Here is a 17515-nt window from a genome sequence, read left to right as displayed (position 1 = left end):
CTTTGACCCATATTACCCGTTAAAATATGTCCGTAGGGGTCCAAAGACTCCTAAGAACATATGTTATCTTTTAATGGGTGAAAGGGGGTTATACGGTGACCTATGACCCTCTTTGACCCATATTAACAATTTGAATATGTCCTAGAGACATATGTCGTAATTTCATGGGTCAAAGGGGGTCATAGGTCACCCTATGACCCCATTTGACCATATGAACGATTCAAATATGTTCTTAGGGGTCTTAGGACCCCAAGGGACATATTTCATCATTTAATGCGTCAAAGAGGGTCATAAGTCACCCTATGACCCCCTTTGACACATATGAACGAGTCAAATATGTCCCTAAGGGTCCTAAGACCCCAAGGGATATATGTCATCATTTAATGGGTTAAAATGGGTCATAGGTCACCCTATGACCCCCTTTGACCCATATGAACGATTCAAATATGTCCCTAGGGGTCGTAGAACTCCTAGGGACATATGTCATCATTTAATGGGTCAAAGAGGGTCATAGGTCACCTTATGACCCCCTTTCACCCATATTACCAATTCGAATATGTCGCTAGGGGTCCTAAGACCCCTAGAGACATATGTTGTTATTTAATGGGTCAAAGGGGGTCATAGGTCACCCTATGACCCTCTTTGACCCATATTACCCATTCGAATATGTCCCTAGGGGTTCAACGATCCATAGAGACATATGTCATTGTTTAATGGGTCAAAGAGGGTCATAGGTCACCTTATGACCTAGTGTGACCCATATGAACAATTTGAATATGTCCCTAGTGGTCCTAGGACACCTAGAGACATATGCCATCGTTAAATGGGTCAAAAGGGGTCATAAGGTGACCTACGACCCCCTTTGACCCATATGACCTATTCGAATATGTCCCTAGGGGTCCTAGTCCCCATAGGAACATATGTCCTCATTTAATGGGTCAAAGGGGGTCATAGGTCACCCTATGACCCCCTTTGAACCATATAAATGATTTGAATTTTTTTTAAGGGTCCTAGGACCTCTAGGGACATATGTCATCATTTAAAGGGTCAAAGGGGGTGACAGGGTGACCTATGACCCCCTTTGACCCATATTACCCATTCAAATATGTTCCTAAGGGTCTTAAGACCCATTGAGACATATGTCATCGTTTAATGGGTCAAAAAGTATCAAAAGTCACCCTATGACCCCTTTTGAGCCATATGAATGATTCAAATATGTCTTTAGGGGTCCTAACACCCCTAAGAACATATGTCATCGTTTAATGGGTCAAAGGAGGTCACAAGGTGACCTATGACTACCTTTGACCCATATTACCCATTCAAATATGTCCCTAGGTGTCTAAGGACCCCTAAAGACACATGTCATCATTTAATGGGTTACCTATGACCCCCTTTGACCATAAAAATGATTCAAATATGTCCATAGTGGTCCTAGGACCCCAAGGGACATATGTCATCGTTTCATGAGTCAAAAGGTGTCATAGATTACCTATGACCCCCTTTGACCCATATGAACAATTCGAATATATTCCTAAGGGTTTTAGGACCCCTAGAGACATATGTCATTGTTTAATAGGTCAAAGGGGGTCATACATGACCTATGACCCCTTATGACCCATATGAATGATTCGAATATGTCTCTAGGGGTCCTAGGACCCCTAGAGACATGTCATCTTTTAATGGGTCAAAGGGAGTCATAGGTCACCCTATGACCACCTTTGACCCATATGACCCATTCGAATATGTCCTTAGGCGTCTTAAGACGCCTAGGGGCATATGTCATTATTTAATGGGTCAAAGATGGTCACAGGTCACCCAATGACCCCTTTTGACCCATATTACCAATTTGAATATGTCCATAGGGGTCCTAAGACCCCTAAGGACATGTCATATTACCCATTTGAATATGTCTGTAAGGGTTCTCGACCCCTAGCAACATATGTCATCATTTAATAGGTCAAAGGGGGTCATAGGGTGACCTATGACTCCCTTTGACCCATATGAAAGATTCGAATATGTTTCTAAGCGTCTTAGGACCCCTAGGGACATATGTCATCCTTCAATGGGTCAAAGGTGGTCATAGATCACCCTATGGCCCCCTTTGACCCATATGAACGATTACAATATGTCCTTAGGTGTCCTAGGACTCCTTGAGACATATGTCATCGTTTAATGGGTCAAAGACCTATAATTCGCTTTGACCCATATTAACCATTCAAATATGTCTTTAGGGGTTCTAAGACCATTAGAGACATATGTCGTTGTTTAATATGTCAAAGAGAGTGATAGGTCACCCTATGACCCCCTTTGACGCATAGTACCCATTCGAATATGTCTCTAAGGGTCATAGGACCCCTAAGCACATATGTCATCATTTAATGAGTCAAAGAGACCTATGACACCCTTTGACCCATATTACCCATTAAAATATGTCCCTAGGGGTCCTATGACCCCTAGTGACATATATCATTATTTAATGGGTCAAAAGGGTTCATAGGTCACCTTGTGACCCCTTTTGATCCATATTACCCATTCGAATATGTTCGTAGGGGTCCAAGGACCCCTAGAGACATATGTCATGGTTTAATGGGTCAAAGAGGGTCATAAATCACCTTTGACCCATATGAATGATTCGAATATGTCCCAAGAGGTTCTAGGACCCCTAGAGACATATGTCATCGTTTAATGGTCAAAGGGGGTCATAGGTCACCCTATAACCTTCTTTGACCCATATTACCCATTCAAATATGTCCCTAGGGGTCTTAGGACCTCTGAGGACATATGTCATTGTTTAATGGGTCAAAAGAGGTCATAGGTCACCCAATGACCCACTTTGACCCATATTACCCATTCGAATTTGTCCTTAGGGGTCCGAGAACCCTTAGAGACATATGTCATCGCTTATTGGGTCAAAGAGGATCATAGGTCACCCTATGACCCCCTTTGACACATATGAAATATTTGAATATGTCCAAGGGTCCTAAGACCCTTAGAGACATATGTCATCATTTAATGGGTGAAAAGGGGTCATAGGTCACCCTATGACCTCCTTTGACCCATATGAATGATTTGAATATGTCTCTAAGGGTTCTAGGATGCCTAGCGACATATGTCATCGTTTAATGGGTCAAAAGGGGTCATAGGTCACCCTATAACACACTTTGACTCATGTTATCCATTTGAATATGTCCTTAGAGGTCCTAAGACCCTTAGGGACATATGTCATCATTTAATAGATCAAATGGGATCATAGGTCACCCTATGACCCTCTTTGACCCATATTACCCATTCGAATATGTCCCTAGGTGTCCGAGGACCCCTAGAAACATATGTCATGGTTCAATGGGTCAAAGAGAGTCATAGGTCACCCTATGACCCCCTTTGACCCATATGAACGATTTGAATATGTCCTTAAGGGTTCTAGGACCCCTAGAGATATATGCCATCGTTTAATGGGTCAAAGGGGGTCATAGGTCACCCTGTAACCCCCTTTGACCTATATTACCCATTCGAATATGTCCCTAGGGGTCCTAGGACCCCATGAGACATATGTCATATTTTAATGGATCAAAGGTGGTCATAGGTAACCCTATGACCCCCTTTGACCCATATTACCCATTCGAATATTTCCCTAGGGGTCTGAGGACCCCTAGAGACATATGTCATTTTTTAATGGGTGAAAGACTTATGACCCTCTTTGACCCATATGAACGATTCAAATATGTCCCTAGGGGTCCTAGGACCACTAGAGACATATGTCGTCGTTTAATGGGTCAAAGGGGGTCATAGAGTTTGACCCATATGAACAATTTGAATATGTCCCTAGGGGTTCTAGGACCCCTAGCGACATATGTCATCATTTAATGGGTCAAAGGGGGTCATAGGTCACCTATGACCCCCTTTGACACATATGAACGATTCAAATATACAACCCCTAGCGACATATTCGAATCGTTCATATGGGTCAAAGGGGGTCATAGGTGTCCCTCTTTGACCCATATGAATGATTCGAATATGTCCCTAAGGGTCTTACGACCCCTAGAGACATATGTCGTCATTTAATGGGTCAAAGAGGGTTATAGGTCATCCTATGACCCCCTTTGACCCATATGACCCATTCGAATATGTCCCTAGGGACATATGTCATCATTTAATGGGTCAAAAAGGGTCATAGGTCACCCTATGACCCCCTTTGAGCCATATTACCCATTGGAATATGTCCGTAGGGGTCCTATGACCCCTAGGGACATATGTCGTCATTTAATGGGTGAAAGGGGGTCATAGGGTGACCTATGACCCCCTTTTACCATATGAAGGATTCAAATATGTTCTTAAGGGTCCTTAGACCCCAATGGACATATGTCATCGTTTAATGGGTCAAAGGGGGTCATAAGTCACCCTATGACCCCCTTTGACCCATATGAACCATTCGAATATGTCCCTAGGGGTCGTAGGACCCCAAGGGACATATGTCATTGTTTGATGGGTTAAAAGGGGTCAGAGGTCACCCTATGACCCCCTTTGACCCATACGAATGATTTAAATATATCCCTAAGGCTCCTAGGATTCCTAAGGACATATGTCATTGTTTAATGGGTCAAAGAGGGTCATAGGTCACCTCGTGACCCCCTTTCACCCATATTACCAATTCGAATATGTCCCTAGGAGTCCTAGGACCCGTAGGGACATATGTTGTCGTTTAATGGGTCAAAGGGGTTCATAGATAACCCTATGACCTCTTTTGACCCATATTATCTATTCGAATATGTTCGTAGGGGTCCGAAGACCCCTAGAGACATATGTCATCGTTTAATGGGTCAAAGAGAGTCATAGGGTGACCTATGACCCCGTTTGACCCATATGAACGATTTGAATATGTCCCCAAGGGTCCTAGGACCCCTAGAGACATATGTCATCATTAAATGGGTCAAAGGGGGGTCATAGGTCACCCTATGACCCCCTTTGACCCATATGACCCATTCAAATATGTCCCTAGGGTTCCTAGGACGCATAGGGACATATGTCCTCATTTAATGGTTCGAACAAAGTCATAGGTCACCCTATGACCCTGTTTGACCCATATGAATGATTTGAATATGTTCTTAAGAGTTCTAGGACCCCTAGGGACATATGTTGTCATTTAATGGGTCAAAGTGTAAGGAAACTCAGGTGCGAAAACAACTTCCTTCACTAATCTCATAAGGAAAGTATGATGCAAATCCTATTAAAATCTTCTACATTTGCAGATTCAATATCATGTAAACAACAATATTGCAGCCAACCATGCATACAGAAAATAGACAAAGAGAGAAACACATAACACAAAGATTTGTTGGTGGGGAAAAAGTTTTCAGTAAAACAAACCCACCCCTTCAAAACCTGCACAATGTATTATTTTCAATAAAAGGTTACAATACACTTGCAGTGCAAGCTCAACAACAACAATAGAAGACTCCAATAGCAACACATAGTACCAACAATACACTCTCATGCACCATTTCTCTTTGTAACCCAAAAAATGCTTATAACATGCACTTCACTTTAGGGCTACTCCCAAAGGTAAACCATATTAGGGTTTTACCATTCTCCGTTGCCACATGTCTTCACCTATCATTGAATCTTCCTAATATAGCTCTTATATGTCATAGGAATCCATCATAGCAATTTTAGCCATGATCTCCTTGCACACAATTCAAGATGTCGACACATCAATATTATTTGCAAGAAATACATTTTATAAAAAAAATAATAAGAATAAGAATTATACAAGGTTGAGACACCTTATTCCTAACACAAAGCGGGTCACAGGGTGACCTATGACCCCCTTTGACCCATATTACCCATTCAAATATGTCCCTAGGGGTCCTAGGACCCCTAGCGACATATGTTATCATTTAATGAGACCAAGGTTGTCATAAGTCACCCTATTACCCCTTTTGAGCCATATGAACAATTCAAATATGTCCCTAAGGGTCCTAGGACCCGTAGGGACATATGTCATCGTTTAATTGGTCAGAGGGGGTCATAGGGTGACCTATGATAGCTATTGATGCATATTACCCATTCAAATATGTCCCTAAGGGTCCTAGGACCCCTAGAGACATATGTCGTCGTTTAATTGGTCAAAGGGGGTCATAGGTCACCTTATGACCCCCTTTGACCATATGAACGATTCAAATATGTCCCTAAAGGTCCTAGGACCCCAATGGACATATGTCATCGTTTAATGGGTCAAAGGGGGTCATATGTCACCTATGACCCCCTTTGACCCATATGAACGATTCGAATATGTCCCTAGGGGTTCTAGGACCCCTAGAGACATATGTCATTGTTTAATGGGTCAAAGGGGGTCATAGGTAATCTATGACCCCCTTTGACCCATATGAATGATTCGAATATGTCCCTAGGGGTCCTAAGACCCCTAGAGACATATGTCATCCTTTAATGGGTCAAAGGGGGTCATAAGGGACCCATATGAACGATTCAAATATGTCGCTAAGGGCTCTAGGACCCCTAGCAACATATGTCATCATTTAATGGGTCAAAAGGGGTCATAGGTCACTCTGTAACCACCTTTGACCCATATTACCCATTCGAATATGTCCCTAAGGGTCCTAGGACACCTAGGGACATATGTCGTCATTTAATGGGTCAAAGGGGGTCATAGGTCACCCTATGACCCCCTTTGACCCATATTACCCATTAGAATATGTTCGTAGGGGTTTGAGGACCCCTAGAGACATATATTAGTGTTTAATGAGTCAAAGAGGGTTATAGGTCACCCTCTGACCCCCTTTCATCCATATGAACGATTCAAATATTTCCCTAGGGGTCCTAGGACCCCTAGCGACATATGTCATCGTTTAATGGGTCAAAGGGGGTCATAGGTCACCCTATGACCCCCTCTGACTCATATGAATGATTCAAATGTCTCTAGGGGTTCTAGGACCCCTAGCGACATATGCCATCGTTTAATGGGTCAAACGGGGTCATAGGTCACCTATGACTCCCTTTGACCCATATGAATGATTTAAATATGTCCCTAGGGGTTCTAGGACCCCTAGCAACATACGTCATCATTTAATGGGTCAAAGGGGGTCATAGGTCACCTATGACCCCCTTTGACCCATATGAATGATTCGAATGTCCTTAGGGGTCCTACGACCCCTAACGACATATGTCATCATTTAATGGGTCAAACGGAGTCATAGGTCACCCTATGACCCCCTTTGACCCATATGACCCATTTGAATATGTCCCTGGGGTCCTAAGACCCCTAGGGTCATATGTCATCATTTAATGGGTCAAAGGGGGTCATACCTATGACCCCCTTTGAACAATATTACCCATTTGAATATGTCTGTAGGGGTCCAAGGACCCCTAGGGACACATGCCATCATTTAATAGGTGAAAGGGGGTCATAGGGTGACCTATGACCCCTTTGGACTAATATAAATAATTCAAATATGTCCTTATGGCTCTTACGACCCCTAGAGACATATGTCATCGTTTAATGGGTCAAAGGGGTTATAGGTGACCCTATGATCCCCTTCAACCATATGAACGATTCAAATATGTCCCTAGGGGTCCTAAGACCCCAAGGGACATATGTCATCGTTTAATGGGTCAAAGGGGTCATAAGTCACCCTATGACCCCCTTTGACCCATATGAACGATACGAATATGTCCCTATGGGTCTTAGGACCCCAAGGGACATGTCATCGATTAATGGGTTAAAGGGGGTCATAGGGTGACCTATGACCCCCTTTCACCCATATGAATGATTCAAATATGTCCCTAGGGGTCCTAGGACCCCTAGGGACATATGTTGTCATTTAATGGGTCAAAGAGGGTCATAGGGTGACCTATGACCCCCTTTCACCCATATTACCAATTCGAATTTGTCGCTAGGGGTCTTAGGACCCTTAAGGACATATGTTGTCGTTTAATGAGTCAAAGGGGGTCATAGGTCACCTTATGACCCCTTTTGACCCATATTACCCATTCAAATATGTCCCTAGGGGTTCGACGACCCATAAAGACATATGTCATCGTTTAATGGGTCAAAAAGGGTCATAGGTCACCCTATGACCCTGTGTGACCCATATGAACGATTTGAATATGTCCTTAGGGGTCCTAGCCCTAGGACCCCTAGACACATATGTCATCGTTAAATGAGTCAAAAGGGGTCATATGTCACCTTATGACCCCCTTTGACCCATATGACTCATTCGAATATGTCCCTAGGGGTCCTAGGCCCCATAAGGACATATGTCCTCATTTAATGGGTTAAATGGGGTCATAGGTCACTCTATGACCCCCTTTGACCGATATGAATGATTCGAATATGTTTCTAAGTTTTCTAAGACCCCTAGGGACATATGTTGTCATTTAATGAGTCAAAGGGGGTCACAGGGTGACCAATGACCTACTTTGACACATATTACCCATTCAAATATGTCTCTAGAGGTCTTAAGACCCTTAGAGACATATGTCATCATTTAATGGGTCAAAGGGTGTCATAGGTCACCCTATGACCCCCTTTGAGCCGTATGAACGATTCGAATAAGTCTTTAGGGGCCCTAGGACTCTTAAGGACATGTGTCATTTATTGGGTCAAAGGGAGTCATAAGGTGAACTATGACTACCTTTGACCCATATTACCCATTCAAATATGTCCTTACGTGTCTTGGGACCCCTAGAGACATATGTCATCATTTAATGGGTCACCTATGACCTCCTTTGACCATAAGAATGATTCAAATATGTCCTTAGGGGTCCTAGGACCCCAAGGGACATATGTCATCAATTAATAGGTCATAGGTCACCTATGGCCCCCTTTGACCCATATGAATGATTCAAATATGTCCCTTGGGGTTCTAAGACCTCTAGAGACATATGTCATTGTTTAATAGGTCAAAGGGGGTGATAGGTCACCTATGACCCCCTTTGACCCATATGAATGATTCAAATATGTCCCTAGGGGTCCTAGGACCCCTAGAAACATATGTCATCTTTTAATGGGTATATGACCCCCTTTGACCCATATGACCCATTTGAATATGTTCGTAGGGGTCCTAGGACCCCTAGGGACATATGTCATCATTTAATGGGTCAAAGAGGGTCATAGGTCACCCTATGACCCCTTTTGACCCATATTACCCATTTGAATATGTCCGTAGGGGTCCTAGGACCCCTAGGGACATATGTCGTCATAGTACCCATTTGAATATGTTTGTAGGGGTCCTAGACCCCTAAGAACATATGTCATCATTTAATGGGTCAAAGGGGGTCATAGGGTGACCTATGACCCCCTTTGACCCATATGAACGATTCGAATATGTTCCTGGACATATGTCATCCTTTAATGGGTCAAAGTGGGTCATAGATCACCCTATGGCCCCCTTTGACCCATGTGAACAATTCGAATATGTCTTTAGGTGTCCTAGGACTCCTAGGGACATATGTCGTCATTTAATGGTTCAAAAACCTATAACCCACTTAGACCCATATTAACCATTTGAATATGTCTTTAGGGGTTCTAAGACCCTTAGAGACATATGTCGTCGTTTAATGAGTCAATGAGGATGATAGGTCACCCTATGACCCCCTTTGACCCATAGTACCCATTCGAATATGCCCCTAGGGGTCGTAGGACCCTTAGGCACATATGTCTTCATTTAATGGGTCAAAGGGACGTATGACCCCCTTTGACCCATATTACCCATTAGAATATGTTCCTAGGGGTCCTAGGACCCCTAGTGACATAATCATCATTTAATGGGTCAAAGGGGTTCATTGGTCACCCTATGACCCCCTTTGATCCATATTACCCATTCGAATATGTCCCTAGGGGTCGGAGGACCCCTAGAAACATATGTCATAGTTTAATGGGTCAAAGAGGGTCATAGGACACCCTATGACCCCCTTTGACCCATATGAACGATTCAAATATGTCCCTAGGGGTTCTAGGACCCCTAGAGACATATGCCATCATTTAATGGGTCAAATGGGGTCATAGGTCATCCTATAACCCTCTTTGACTCATATTTCCTATTCAAATATGTCCCTAGGGGTCCTAGGATCGCTAGGGACATACGTCATCATTTAATGGGTCAAAGGGGGTCATAGGTCACCCAATGACCCCCTTTGACTCATATTACCCATTCAAATTTGTCCCTAGGGGTCCGAGAACCCCTATAAACATATGTCATTGTTTAATGGGTCAAATAGGATCATAGGTCACCCTATGACCTCCTTTGATCCATATGAACGATTTGAATATGTCCCTAAGGGTTCTAGGACCCTTAGCAACATATGTCATCGTTTAATTGGTGAAAGGGGGTCATAGGTCACCCTATGACCTCCTTTGACCCATATGAATGATTCGAATATGTCCCTAAGAGTTCTAAGACCCCTAGCGACATATGTCATCGTTTAATGGGTCAAAAGGGGTCATAGGTCACCCTGTAACGTGCTTTGACTCATACTATCCATTCAAATATGTCCTTAGGGGTCCTAGGACACCTAGGGACATATGTTGTCGTTTAATGGGTCAAAGGGGGTCATAGGGTGAGACCCATATTACCCATTCGAATATGTCCCTAGGGGTCCGAGGACCTCTAGAGACATATGTCATGGTTCAATGGGTCAAAGAGGGAGACCTATGACCCCCTTTGATCCATATTACCCATTCGAATATGTCCTTAGGGGTCCTTGGACCCCATGGGACATATGTCGTGTTTTAATGGGTCAAAGGGGGTCATAGGGTCACCCTATGACCCCTTTGACCCATATTACCCATTTGAATATGTCCCTAGGGGTCTGAGGACCCCTAGAGACATATGTCATTGTTTAATGGGTCAAAGAGGATCACAGGTCACCCTATGACCCTCTTTGACCCATATGAACGATTCGAATATGTCCCTAAGGGTCCTAGAATCCTTAGAGATATATGTCATCATTTAATAAGTCAAAGAGGGTTATAGGTGACCCTATGACCCCCTTTGAACCATATGAACGATTCGAATATGTCCCTAGGGGTTCTAGGACCCCTAGAGACATATGTCGTTGTTTAATGTGTCAAAGAGAGTTATAAGTCACCCTATGACCCCCTTTGACCCATATGACCCATTTGAATATGTCCCTAGGGGTCTTAGAACCCTTAGGAAACTATTTCATCATTTAATGGGTAAAATAGGGTCATAGGTTACCCTATGACCCCCTTTGAGCCATATTCCCTATTGAAATATGTCCGTAGGGGTCCTAGGACCCCTAGGGACATATGTCATCATTTAATGGGTGAAAGGGGTTCATAGGGTGACCTATGACGATTCGAATATGTCCCTAGGGGTCTTAAGACCCCTAGAGACATATGTCATCGTTTAATGGGTCAAAAGGAGTCATAGGTCACCCTATGACCCCCTTTGACCATATGAAAGATTCGAATATGTTCCTAGGGGTTCTAGGACCCCAAAGGACATATGTCATCATTTAATGGGTCAAAGGGGGTCATAAGTCACCCTATGACCCCCTTTGACCCATATGAACGATTCAAATATGTCCCTAGGGGTCGTAAGACCCGAAGGGACATATGTCGTTGTTTAATGGGTTAAAAGGGGTCATAGGATGACCTATGACCCCCTTTGACCCATATAAATGATTCGAATATGTCCCTAGGGGTCCTAGCATCCCTAGGGACATATGTCATCGTTTAATGGGTCAAAGAGTGTCATAGGTCACCCTGTGACCCCCTTTCACCCATATTACCAATTCGAATATGTCTCTACGGGTCCGAGGACCCCTAGGGACATATGTCATCATTTAATGTGTCAAAGGGGTTCATAGGTCACCTTATGACCCCCTTTGATCCATATTATCGATTCGAATATGTTCCTAGGGGTTCGAGGACCCCTAGAGACATATGTTATTGTTTAATGGGTCAAAGTGGGTCATAGATCACGCTATGACCCCGTTTGACCCATATGAATGATTTGAATACAAGGGTGTTAGGACCCTTAGGGACATATGCTATCGTTTAATGGGTCAAAAGGGTTCACAAGGTGACCTATAACCCCCTTTGACCCATATTACCTATTCAAATATGTTCCTAGGCGTCCTAGGACCCTTAGAGACATATGTCATCGTTTAATGGGTCAAAAGTTGTCATAAGTCACCCTATGACTGCCTTTGAGCCATATGAACGATTTGAATATGTCCCTAGGGGTCCTAGGATCCCTAGGGACATATGTCATCATTTAATTGGTGAAAGGGGGTTGTAGGGTGACCTATGATAGCCTTTGACACATATTACCCATTCAAATATGTTCCTAAGGGTCCTAGGAACCCTAGAGACATATGTCATTGTTTAATGGGTCAAAAGGGGTCATAGGTCACCCTATGACACCCTTTGACCATATGAACGATTTGAATATGTCCCCAGGGGTCTTAGGACCCAAATGGACATATGTCGTCATTTAATGGGTCAAAAGGGGTCATAGGTCACTTATGACCCTATGACCCCTTTTGACCCATATGAACGATTTGAATATGTCCCTAGGGGTTCTAGGACCCCTAGAGACATATGTCATTGTTTAATGGGTTAAAAGGTATGATAGGTCACATATGACCCCTTTTGACCCATATGAACGATTTGAATATGTCCCTAGAGGTCCTAAGACTCCTAGAGACATATGTCATCATTTAATGGGTCAAGGGGGTCATAGGTCACCCTATGACCCCCTTGACCCATATGACCCATTCGAATATGTCCCTAGGGGTCCTAGGACACCTAGGGACATATGTCATTATTTAGTGGGTCAAAAAGGGTCATAGGTCACCCTATGACCCCCTTTGACCCATATTACCCATTTGAATATGTCCGTAGGGGTCCTTGGACCCTTAGGGACATATGTCATCATTTAATAGGTCAAAGGCTATGACCCCCTTTGACCTATATGAATGATTCGAATATGTCCCTAGGGGTCTTAGGACCCCTAGGGACAGATGTTATCCTTTAATGGGTCAAAGGGGGTTATAGGTCAACTTATGGCCCCCTTTGACCCATATGAACGATTCAAATATGTCCTTAAGGGTCCTAGGACTCCTACGGACATATGTCATCGTTTAATGAGTCAAAGGGGGTCATAGGTCACACTATAATCCCCTTTGACCGATATTACCCTTTCGAATATGTCCTTAGGGGTTCTACGACCCCTAGAGACATATGTCATCGTTTAATAGGTCAAAGAGGGTGATAGGTTGCCCTATTACCACTTTTGACCCATAGTACCCATTCAAATATGTCCCTAGGGGTCCTACGACCCCTAGGGGTATATGTCATCATTTAATGGGTCAAAGGGACCTATAACCCCCTTTGACCCATATTACCCATTCGAATATGTCCGTAGGGGTCCTAGGACCCCTAGAGACATATGTCATCGTTTAATGGGTCAAAGGGGGTCATAGGTCACCCTATGACCGCCTTTGACTCATATGAATGATTCAAATATGTCCCTTGGGGTCCTAGGACCCGTGCGGACATATGTTCTCATTTAATGGGTCAGAAGGGGTCATAGGTCACCCTATGACCGCATTTGACCCATATTAACCATTGTAATATGTCCCAAGGGGTGCTAGGACCCCTAGGGACATATGTTGTCGTTTAATGCATCAAAGGGGGTCAATGGTTGACCTATAACCCCCTTTGATTTATATATATTAATAATATATATATATATATATATATATATAATATTATTATATTTAATAAAAATATTACGTTATTATATATATATTAATAACATATATGTTTGTGTGTGTGTGTGTGTGTGTGTGTGTGTGTATTACGTTATTATATTTAATGAAAATATTACGTTATTATATATATATATTATATTATTATAAATATTAATATAATAATATATAATACATATTATATTTAATGAAAATATTAAGTTATTATATATATATTAATAACATACATATTAATATAATAATATATAATAAGTATTATATATATATATATAAATTACATTATTGTATTTAGTAAAAATAATAATAATATAAATTATATTTATAGATTGTAATAAGATTAACATAATATATTATTATATATTACTAGATTATATCTTATATCTTTACATTACGTTATTATTATATATATATATATATATATATATAATATATATATAATATTAAAATACGTCTTTACATAGTAATATAAGTGAAATAATTTATAAATCATAAGTTATAACGTTTAAACCTAATTTTCTCTCCAAAATGGGTTGAGATTTGAAATTTCCCACCCGGAGCATATCAGATATCCAATTTGAGATCGAATATCCGATTTTGGATCAGATATCTGATTAGGCTTGGTATTTACCAAGCTTACCCGGTCAACCCAAAAGACATGTTTAAAGAGGGTTTTAGTGATACTCAGACTTCGGGTAACCATCTGACAATGTTATTTTGATCGAAATTGAATGAAACAAAAAGAGTTTTTTAATATCGCTCTCTAGATTGCATCAATATAATTTCTGTCCAATTCTGAGTTCGATAAGTATTTATTAGTTAATTATCAATGAAAATTATTGTAAAGTGTTGATTGACATACTGATTGAAAAATAGCTATAACTTTCAAGTTGTATAACATTTTTTAAATCTAAATGTTGTGTCACATTCTATACTTCGCCTAGTATAAGAAAAAAAAATTGGTAAAATTTTCTATTAGTTAGGGTGGTCAGACATGGGACTTTTTTTTCCGAAAAAGTTTTGGTAGAAAATTCATATTTAATTATTTATTTGGAATAAAAATACCAAAAAATATGCGTCACATCTGGACATGAGTCTACTTTTCATATCTATAATTATATTAAAAAAAAATTATGATTTGATTTTGATTAAGGTGGTCAGACATACACCTACTTTTTATTTTCGCCCTGAAATTTTCTTAGTACTGCATTAAAATTCAAACTTTTGACCAATTAATTATTTTTTTCTCCTGATAAGGCCTAGTAGTTTAGAAACTACATTCAATTTTTTATAGATTATTTTTTTACAACTTTTTGATATAAAGTCCATAACCACTTCAAAATTATGTGTCAAGTTGATATAAACCTGATTTGCTAATTTTTCACTGCCACTTAAGGCCATAGTTTGGTACACCATGATCCTACACATACCCATATCTAGATGATATAACTCTCTTTTCAAAGCATGTAGTAGATCATTTTGATTGTATAGGACATGTATTTTAAAGATTCAAAGAGAATGGTGTGTCCCTAAACCCCAAGAAATGTGTATTTTCTACTGACCAAGGAAAGCTCTTAGGGCATATTATGTCAATAAATGGTTTAAAAATATATGCATAGAGGGTATAGAAAATTCTTTCTGTCCCACTTCCCACTTCCCACCCATAAGAAAGGATTGCAAAGTTTCCTTCGTAGGATGAACTTTGTAAGAATGTTCATCCCTGATCTTACTTCTATGGTAAGGCCTCTCATAGCTATGTTAAAGAAGAACCTGGTGTTCACTTGGACCAAAGAGGGAAAGGCTAGGTTTGAAGAAATCAAAAAGTCAATTGCATTAGCCCCTACTCTTCTCAATCCAAAATTTGATAGAGATTTCATCCTCTGCTCCCTTAGAGGAAAGACAAGAATTTTAACTATTCTTCCATAGTTAAATGATGAAAATCTAGAACAACACATTGCTTTCTTTAGTGAAGGGTTTAATGATTATGAGGAAAGATATAGTTATGTAGAGGAATAGGTCCTTGTTGTTGTGAGGGCTCTCAAGAAATTTAGACATCTCTTGTCTCACAATAAAGTCCAAATTTTAGTTCCACATGCAAGTGTAATGGATTTCCTCTTGAACAAGGATATCAATGAGAAGAGGATTGGATCGATTACCAAAGTCATGGAATATAACATAGATATTAAGATCACCAAGTTGGTCAAAGGAAAGGGACTATGTGAATAGATGGATTCATTTTCTAAGACACATGAAGAGGTTGCCCTCTAAATCCAAAATGAGCAACTAGTGAAGAATGAAGATTAGATTGATTGGTTGCAGGACATGACTGCCTTCTGTTGAGCTATCACTTTGCATGATGCTTAACGAAAGGAATCCTTTCAAACTCATCTCTTGAAAAGCTAATCTAGATCAACTCCAAGGTCTTGGGTGATCTTTCAACCTACTAGAATCTACATAGTAGAAGTTAAATGTGAGTGTTCACAATGAGGCCTTTTCTATTTTTGACCAATTTCAGATAAGATGTTGAATCTACTTTTCTATCTTAAAAAAAGTACCCACCCAAAAAGAAATATATATTTGTATTTTCTCTAGTTCATAATAAATGTAGTTTTGACTATGCAACTATATGAATTCCTAAATAACCAAGTGTTTGTAAAAGTAAATAACAAAGATAGGGTAACAAGAAGTTTAAGAAAATGACTTGAAAAATAAATCCCTAATGGACATAAGTCATGAAAACAACACATCCACAATTTAAGCCTTTGGAAAGATTAGTAGGTAACAAATGAAAATAGGATCAATGCTTCCTTAATTCCACTAATACAATCATTGATGGGAATTTGGTAACCATAAGATGTTTCACTTTTCAATAGATTGCAAGGCCACAAAAAGTGCACTCATGCAAAACAAAAAACTATGCAAGAACAATAGAGTGATCTCTTCTCCAACTAAGTATGTTAGAAAAATTTATAAACACATGGAAAATACTAGAATTAAAAGATCTCTCAATCAAAATAACACAACAAAACTATTGGCTCTATTACACTCCATGAACATACATTCAAAGATATAACACACTCAGGATAAAATAACTACACTCTAAATGAGAGCACCAATAACATATATTATTGCATCAAAATAATAGCCTGGTGATGGGGACACAACCCAAGCACAGAATGGACACAACAAGAAAAGGGAAATTGAATTAGTTGTGAAAATAATCTAGTACATTCAGTACAAAGAAAATAAACTTCAAAACATGCCCTAAGGGCTTACAATAGCATAAATCTGGAGATAATTTTTCCTTTTAGTACCTCTTCTCAAACTCCAGTCCGAACTGCCTTTTATAATGCCAAAAATCTCTTTAAATAGACCCCAGAGGGTTAAGGACTAGGAATACATTCTATAAAGTTCTAGTTGGCATCCACTGACCAAATAGAAAGCTCCAAAAGCTGCGTTAGAAGTCGATGTAAATCCAAAAATGGTAACTGAACTTTTGGGAGGCATAACTTTTGAACCGTAGCTCCGATTGACAAATTGTTTACATTTTCGGAAAGCTCTTGAAGTGCTCTATAGCATTATGGATTAGCTTTGCTTTTCCCCAATTTTTTAGCCCTTTTTGAGGTCATTTAATGCCCCTAACTTGACTTTGAAGCATTCTTAGGAGGTCTGCAAAACTTAAAAAACTGTGATAACTTTCAAACCGTGGGGCCTTTTGATCTGATTCTTTTTCTGGAAGGATCTAAATTACAATTACATTCAT

This window comes from Cupressus sempervirens, chromosome 4 (genome assembly GCF_028749045.1).
Source record: "Cupressus sempervirens isolate cs-2001-9-10 chromosome 4, ASM2874904v1, whole genome shotgun sequence".
Taxonomy (NCBI): Eukaryota; Viridiplantae; Streptophyta; class Pinopsida; order Cupressales; family Cupressaceae; genus Cupressus; species Cupressus sempervirens.
This window is presented reverse-complemented; position numbering follows the sequence as displayed.